A 9,416-nucleotide genomic window follows, 5' to 3' on the forward strand; every position below is an offset into this window, starting at 1 on the left:
TGACTACCTTGGATATGACCAAAAATATTGCATATATGCATATTTGTCAGGTGATTTCTAGTGCAAACTATTCAATAATCTATTTATGTTATCCAGAACAAAAATACTTCACACACTTTTGTGTTTTGTCTAATTGCAGGTGTATGGGACATTTGTACAATCCACATGTGAAGATAAGGAAGAAAGAGATGTTTATTTGCTGCCCAAAAAGTTCTCTCACGTCACTTTTGGCCCAAGAGAAGATAGAGTCCAAGTCTCTCACGTTTTGGATTCAGATTCGGACTGCACAGACATACCTGACTCAAAACGCACACAAGTTTTTCATACGGACTCCGAATTGGGTGATTCTTTTTTTGTTGGAAACTAGATTTCGTGCACTTTCCAACCCAATTGGAATCACCTTCAAATTCGTCCGGAGCATTGAGTTGTGGATGAAACAATCTGATGCTGCAGCAGAATCCGAGTCAAACTACAAGTCCAAAGGTGTTACATCACCTCCACTTGGGCCCATTGGCCTTGTACGACCTAGATTTAGTTTTAGGCTGCCTTGGGACGTCCTCCCACCTCCTTGGCCGCCACCCCTTGCTCCTATATAAGTAGATCCATCTAGTAGCTTTTCCTTGGGATTTGTTTAGTTAAAAGTTAGCCATTGCAACTTCGTGTACTTCGTTTGTGTCCAACGACCAGACCAAGACCGCTTCCGGATCCCCACCATTATCAATACCTCATATATATTTGCAATATTCAGATTGCTTTATCATATTCTTGCTCGTTCTTTGATTGCTTGCAGGAATAGACCTTCGTGGTCAGGCTGACCGTGCTTCCGGCATCGTCAGTAACCTCAGGAGATTGGTTTAGCGATTGCTAAGGCGCAACGTCGTGCACGTTTGTAGTCGGATCGTCAAAGTCGTCTCCACCAAATCGATAGTTACCATCTCATCGAAAGATCGGGACACCCCGCCTCTATCAAGTGGTATCAGTTTTCAGGTTGCTCGGTGAGATTTTACAGTTTTTCATAGTTTAGATCGCATCTGTCATTCATACCTACAGTCCATTAAAAAGCCATAAAAAAGTTAGATCTGTTCATCATTTATCCAAGCCAGTCTGAGCCTTTGCAATTTTTTATTCATTGCTTGTATAGTTGAATTATCGGTTGCATCGTCGTGTTAGTTGCTGGTCTTAGTGTCTAGTTCCTTTAGAGTTTCGAGTTCTATTCACATTAGTCACGCCGCCGCTGCATCATTATCCCTTCCGCTGTCCACCATCCCATCCATTAATTTCCACCACGTGCTACGCACTGTTCATTGTCATAATCATAGTTGAGGTCATTCACATCTTCGCCTGATCCAATCTGCATCTTATCTAGTTTGTCTTGGAAAGAGGGAGAAACAAAAAGATAGAGGAAAAAAAGAGAGGAAAAAAAAGAAAAAGAGAGAGAAGAAAAAGAAAAAAAAGCGTGAGAAAAAAAAAGAGAGAAGAAAAAAAATCGGATCTATCTAGAATCAATCTCGTACCTGAATTCGGATTGGAATCTGTTTTGCGCACTGTTCAGTAAAACAGGTGTATCTTCCTCATACGAAGTCCGTTTTGGCTCCGTGAGTACTCAAATTGAAGCTAGCGACGAGCCGCATCTAAATAGTTGCAGAAGCTAGTTCAATATTTGACACCTCAAAATCAGCTCCTAAATAGATCTTTTTGCCCTATGAAGTTCGTGAACACAGCTTGTTCCAATTTTTCAGGCCAGTTTTAGAATTCTTTGACTCCTCATATCAACTCGGAATTGAGTGATTCTTTTTGCATTGGAAAGTTTGAGTTAGTAGCATTCTTTGAAAGAATTTATCAGAAAATTGTCTCAAACTTTTCAAGAGGAAAGTTGGAGAGAGAGTTGTTGTATATCCTGCTTGGCAGTTGTTTTTCATCATTATTTTCGCTGCCGTTGTGATCTTCACTTATATCTTGCTGTCAAGAGCTACTTAGTATCCTTCATTGATGCTAGTTGTGCTACGCCGTGACCTCATTAGTGTTCTAGGCTCGCGTCTCTAGTCCGGTCTAGCCTAGGACCAGCACAGTACCGTCGTTGAGCGTTTATTCAACATTGCATCTTTGAATTGATTATTGCTAATCTTTTGCTACCATATATAGCCAACCCAGCTCCACATATTTCTACACCGTGTATACGTACGCTCCCCTGGCAATCGCTTTACTCAATATTCGGAGTTACTTGACACCGCTGATTGCCGATCACTGTCTGCTGCATGGTAAGAACTTGTAAGACATTGATATTTGCTTTACTGTGAGCATTTTACCACCACATCCTAGTAGTTATAGGAACATTATTTTTGGGTTTTGTTTCTTGTTCTACTAATCATGACAGGATCCATAGTCAATTCATGGGCTTTGTCGATCGCGGGAGACGTGCCACCACCTTTGCAAATACCACAACCGTCACGAGAGGTGCACAAACATCCAAATGCACATGATCAGGTTAATGTATCTATACCACCATTTAATGGCCGTTTTAAACCTGCTTTATATATTGAATGGGAGTTCAACATAAAAAATATATTTGCTTCCCATAATTTCGATGAACATAAAAAGGTTAAGGTTGCGGTTGGTTCTTTCACTGGTTATGCTTTGGTTTGGTGGAGTGAATATTGGCGGTGATTATATACCTACTACTTGGGATGATTTGAAACTTGCCATGCGACATACTTTCGTCCCTGCTTATTATACTCGTGACATGATTAAGAAGTTGCAACACTTAAAACAAGGTAGTGAAACTGTAACAAAATATTATGATGATTTACAAACTACCTTGTTGCATTCCTCTTTAGAAGAAAGTGAAGATGATTTTATGGATAGATTTTGGGGAGGATTAAACCGTGATATTCAAGAGATACTAATTCATGAAGAGTGTTATCCTCTGGACCATTTGTTTCATCTTACTTGCAAAGCTGAACAGGAAATAAAACGACGTGTTGGCCATGAGGAGAACAAGCGCACGGTGCACATTCCAAGAGTTGATATGATTGTTCCTTCAACTACTAGGCATACTATGACAACCACATCCGTTGTTGTCAGGACTACATCACCTCCACCATGTGACACATCGCCCCCGAGAGTGGCTACATCATCTGAGTTGATCATAAGAGGTAATGACAAAGGTACTGATCTTCCATCTCTACATGAGAATGATGAATGCCTTGTCAATTTGAATGCACCATCTGATGAGCTACCCACTACTTTGATCACACCACCTATTTTAGAGGACTACGTTGATAATTTGACTTTGCCATGTGATCAAACAACTGAAATACCAACAATTTTGAGTGCACCCATTGAATTAACTATTGATGCAAAAGAACCAATGTTTAATCATTTTGATATGACCTCTAATCTTGGTGATGATTCTGTGTTGAATGACTTATTGCATGTTTGCTTATTTAAGCATGTTGTAGCATGTAAATTTAATGCAAGTAAGGTTTATTCACCAATGTTGGGATGGTTTAATGATGAACATTGTCAATCTTTTGAAATGAATAAGAGCTTCACTTATATGTGCAAACTGAGTTGCAATATTTTCATGCCTTCTACTTCTTGTGCTAATTTTTTGGCTTTAGATTTTATGAACTATGCAAGTTACTCATCTATTCATGTGTCATATATGCAAAAATCAAGGGAAGTAAAAATGGATGACATATACATATACAACATGTACACCTTGTCTCTTTTGTTAGCCACATTTCAGATTAAGCAACGCCAAGGACGGCTTTATTTTCAAGAAGGGGAGGATGATGAGGACATGACTACCTTGGATATGACCAAAAATATTGCATATATGCATATTTGTCAGGTGATTTCTAGTGCAAACTATTCAATAATCTATTTATGTTATCCAGAACAAAAATACTTCACACACTTTTGTGTTTTGTCTAATTGCAGGTGTATGGGACATTTGTACAATCCACATGTGAAGATAAGGAAGAAAGAGATGTTTATTTGCTGTCCAAAAAGTTCTCTCACGTCACTTTTGGCCCAAGAGAAGATAGAGTCCAAGTCTCTCACGTTTTGGATTCAGATTCGGACTGCACAGACATACCTGACTCAAAACGCACACAAGTTTTTCATACGGACTCCGAATTGGGTGATTCTTTTTTTGTTGGAAACTAGATTTCGTGCACTTTCCAACCCAATTGGAATCACCTTCAAATTCGTCCGGAGCATTGAGTTGTGGACGAAACAATCTGATGCTGCAGCAGAATCCGAGTCAAACTACAAGTCCAAAGGTGTTACATCACCTCCACTTGGGCCCATTGGCCTTGTACGACCTAGATTTAGTTTTAGGCTGCCTTGGGACGTCCTCCCACCTCCTTGGCTGCCACCCCTTGCTCCTATATAAGTAGATCCATCTAGTAGCTTTTCCTTGGGATTTGTTTAGTTAAAAGTTAGCCATTGCAACTTCGTGTACTTCGTTTGTGTCCAACGACCAGACCAAGACCGCTTCCGGATCCCCACCATTATCAATACCTCATATATATTTGCAATATTCAGATTGCTTTATCATATTCTTGCTCGTTCTTTGATTGCTTGCAGGAATAGACCTTCGTGGTCAGGCTGACCGTGCTTCCGGCATCGTCAGTAACCTCAGGAGATTGGTTTAGCGATTGCTAAGGCGCAACGTCGTGCACGTTTGTAGTCGGATCGTCAAAGTCGTCTCCACCAAATCGATAGTTACCATCTCATCGAAAGATCGGGACACCCCGCCTCTATCAAAGGCTGATGCCAAACATTTGTGATTGGTGCTCGACAAGCTCAGAGAGCATCAATTCTATGCGAAGTTTTCCAAATGTGAGTTCTGGCTTGATGAAGTTCTTTATCTTGGTCACATCATCTCCGCCAAGGGCATTGCTGTTAATCCCGAGAAGGTGTCTGCAATTGTGAATTGGGAACCTCCTCAGAATGTCAAGCAGCTCCACAATTTTGTTGGTCTTGCAAGCTATTGCCGAAGATTCGTTGAGAATTTCTCTAAGATTGCAAAGCCTCTTTCCAACCTCCTCCAGAAGCATGTCAAGTATGTCTGATCGCCTGAGTGTGACGTTGCTTTCAACACCCTCAAAGAGAAGCTTGTCTCAACTCCTGTCTTGACTCCTCCTGATGAATCCAAGCCATTTTAAGTTTTCTGTGATGCTTCTCTTCAAGGTCTCGGTGCTGTGTTAATGCAAGAGAAGAAAGTTGTGGCCTATACCTCTCGCCAGTTGAAGCCCAACGAAAAGAACTACCCCACTCACGATCTTGAGTTGGCGGCAGTTGTCCATGCATTGATAACATGGAGACATCTCTTGTTGGGAAGGAAAGTGGACATATTCACCAATCACAAGAGCCTCAAGTATATCTTCACTCAACCCAACCTCAACCTCAGGAAAACTCGATGGGTCGAAATGATTCAAGAGTACAATCCAAGTATTGAATATACTCTAGGCAAGGCAAATGTGATTGCAGATGCTTTGAGCAGGAAGGCTTATTGCAACAGCTTAATCCTCAAGCCGTTTCAACCGAATCTCTGTGAAGCTTTCCGCAAACTGAATCTTCAAGTTGTTCCTCAAGGCTTTCTTGCCAACCTCATAGTCTCTACTACTTTGGAAGACCAAATTCGTGAGGCACAACTCCTGGATACCATGGTGAAAAAGGTGAAACTTGGTATCGACAAGGGCGTGTCCAAATACAAGTGCTTCCACATTGATGACAAAGATACTCTTTTCTTCGAGGATCGTATTGTGGTTCCTAAAGGCGATCTGAGAAGAGTCATCATGAACGAGGCACACAATTCTCTTCTATCCATTCATCCTGGAAGTACGAAGATGTACCATGACCTCAAGCAGTCGTATTGGTGGACTCGAATGAAGCGAGAAATTGCTCAATTCGTGAATGAATGTGACGTCTGTAGAAGGGCGAAAGCAGAACACCAAGGACCAGCTGGTCTCCTCCAACCTCGTGCTATTCCAGAATGGAAGTTTGACCATATCGAGATGGACTTCGTGACTGGATTTCCTATGTCCAAGCATGGGAATGATGCTATTTTTGTTGTCATTGACAAGCTTACTAAAGTGGCTCATTTCCTTCCAATCAAAGAATCTATCACAGCAGCCCAGTTGGCAGAGTTATACACCTCTAGGATTGTCTGCTTGCACTGCATTCCACAATTGATTTCTTTAGACCGTGGAAGCATTTTCACCTCTAAGTTCTGGGACTCCTTTCTTAAGGCCATGGGCACCAACATTCATTTCAACACAGCTTTCCATCCTCAAACAAGTGGCCAAGTTGAGCTAGTCAATCAAATCCTTGAAGATATGCTCAGGGCTTGTGTCATTTCCTTCGGTATGAAGTGGGAGATTGTCTTCCATATGCCGAGTTCTCCTACAACAACAACTTCCAAGCGAGTTCGGGCAAGGCCCCATTCAAAATTCTTTATGGCAGAAAGTGTCGTACTCCTCTCAATTGGTCCGAGACAGGTGAACAACAACTTCTTGGCAACGACTTGACCACAGAAGCAGAAGAAATGTGCAAAGTCATTCATGAGAATCTCAAGGCCGTGCAATCGCGCCGGAAGAGCTATTATGATGACAAGCACCGTGATGTGGCTTTTGAAATCGGAGACCATGTCTACCTCTGCGTCTCTCAAACGAAAGGCACTCGTCTCTTCGGTATCAAAGGGAAGCTTTCCCCTATATACGTGGGTCCTTTCAAGATCATTGGCAAAAGAGGCGATCTCGCCTATCAACTTGAGCTTCCGTCCAACTTCGCGAACGTGCACGATGTGTTTCACGTGTCACAGCTTCGCAAGTGCTTCAAGACTCCCGAGCGCACTATCAACTTCGAAGAAATTGACCTCCAAGAAGATCTCTCTTATCATGAGCACCCCGTTGCCATTCTTGAAGAAACCGAGCGCAAGACTCGCAACAAGTTATTCAAATTCCTGAAAGTGAAGTGGTCACACCATTCCGACCGAGAAGCCACCTGGGAGCGCGAGGATCACCTCCGTTCTGAATATCCGGAGTTCTTTCAGTCCTAGATCTCGGGACGAGATCCTCTTGTAGTGGTGGAGTGTTGTAACACCCCGGATGTAACTTTCCATATTTGTAACTCCAACTCTTGTCATTTTCGGCTATGTGTTATGATATTCCCTCCGTGGTTGGGTTTTGTCTTTCGTTTTGCATTTTGTTCATGTCATGCATTCCATATCATGTCATCATGTGCATCTCATTTGCATACGTGTTCATCTCATGCATCCGAGCATTTTCCCCGTTGTCCGTTTTGCAATCCGACACTCCCACATGCACCGGCGCACCCCTCTTGTCTATTTTCGTGAGTGGGTGTTAAACATTCTCGGAATGGACCGAGGCTTGCCAGGTGGCCTTGGTACACCACCGGTATACCACCTGTCAAGTTTCGTTCCATTTGGAGGTCGTTTGATGCTCCAACGATTAACCGGGTAACCGCTAAGGCCTCTTGTGTGTTGCAGCCCAATACCCCTCCAAAACAGCCCAATAACCCATCTAAGTCACTTCCATGCTCTCTATCATCAGATCACGATCGTGTGGGCAAAAACTACACCTCATTTGGACACTCCTAGCTCCCTCTACCTATAAATATGTGATCCTCCCCGAAATCCCACAGTCCAAACCCTAGCCCCGCTCCTCTCTCCGCGCCGGACACGTCCGGACAGCGCCGGACGCATCCACCGCCGTGCCCGCAACCAACTAGAGGCCGCCACGTGGCCCGCTCCTGGCCCCCGCGGTCCCAGCCGCCGCCGCCTCCCGCGCCTTCCCGCACGCTCGTGCCGCCAGTTAGCCGCCGAATCCCCGCCACCAACTGCTCCAGCTCGCCGCGCCGCCGCCGCCTCCCGCGCCCCGTGACCGCCGGCCCACGCCTCCCGCGCTCGACCGCTGCCTCAGCCGTCCCGCCGTCGCCGAGCTCCGCCAGGCCGGATCTGGACGTCAGCGACCTTGCTTGCGCCTCCCCATCCGCCTCCTGCACTAACTCCGGCAAGCTCCGACTGCCTCGACGTTCGGGCCATGACGAACCCTAGATCTAGACCGGGACAAGTGTGATGCCCCAAGACCGATGCTCCAGACGCCTTTCATGTTTTTCATTATCATCGTGTGTATTCATTTGTTTGCTGCATTCATCATGTCATCATCCACATTGCATCGGCACTCGTTGCCGTCATTGTTTTTTTTAACTCGCACCGTTCGTAGTTACCGCGTTCCCCTTGCCTTCTTTGACCGTTCCGAGACCAACCGGGTTTTTTCGAGCCCCTCTTGTCTGACCGCCTAACCCCTCTTTGCGCAACACTCAAACCCCTCGCGCGCGTCCGAAACCTGTCCTGAACCTGACCCGGGCAGTCGTCACCGTTGGGTCCGGATCATCCCCAAACATCTACAAAACATCTCCATTTTCTTAATTGGACGTCCTAATCTATATTTTCTCGACCGTCCGATCTAAATCGTAGGGTCTAACCTAATTCCATTTCTCTATATATTAGTCCAACCCTAGACCAATCCCTTAAATCTAGCCTCTTGTCCCATCCTCCCAACCGCCGCCGCCGCCACTCCACCGAATCCCCCTCGGGATCCATCCCCAATCAGCCCAGCTACCTTCCTCCGACCAGCTCCCGCAGCCTCCTCCCCCGATCTGCGCAGCCATCCAACCAGCGAGAAATCCCTGTTGCCTCGACCAAGAGGGAGCTCCTCCCATTTGCTCCTCTCTCCACGGCGTAGTTGCCGCCGGCGAACCCAACCACCACCATCATGTTCCTCGTCTTCCCCACCATCTAGCCGCTCGCGTGTGCTCTTCCTCCACTGCCTCCTGGATGTCCAGCGACAGCAGCCGTCTTCATCCATGCGACTCAGGAGCAAAAGCTCCTGCAACCGTCTTCATCCGCTCCCACAGCCGCGAACGTCCTGTGGAGCCGCTCGGCCCTATCCATTCCCTCAGTCGCCACCCGAGGTCTTCCTCCTCGTCGCCGTTGCTCCACTTGTCATGCCCAATATGCGATACTATCCTAAAGAGACTCGAAGGTCCCACCAACGATAGAACCGCATATTGATATGCTTTGCAAGGTGGATATTATTACATCAACATTACATAATAGATGGGGATACATACAAAAGGCATACAATGCCACACGAATACAACATCATCTTTCATAAGAGCAACATCCGACTACGGATGAAAACACAAACAGAAGCTCAAACGACATCCACCCTGCTAGCCTAGGATGCCGACCTGGAACCTATCCCCTGATCGAAGAAGCAGAAGAAGAACTCCAAAACAAGCAATCATCGCTCTCACGTCATGAACATCGCATAACCTGTACCTGCAACTGTTGTTGTAGTAATCTGTGAGCCACGATGACT

The sequence above is a fragment of the Triticum aestivum genome, chromosome 2B (genome assembly GCF_018294505.1).
Source record: "Triticum aestivum cultivar Chinese Spring chromosome 2B, IWGSC CS RefSeq v2.1, whole genome shotgun sequence".
Lineage (NCBI taxonomy): Eukaryota > Viridiplantae > Streptophyta > Magnoliopsida > Poales > Poaceae > Triticum > Triticum aestivum.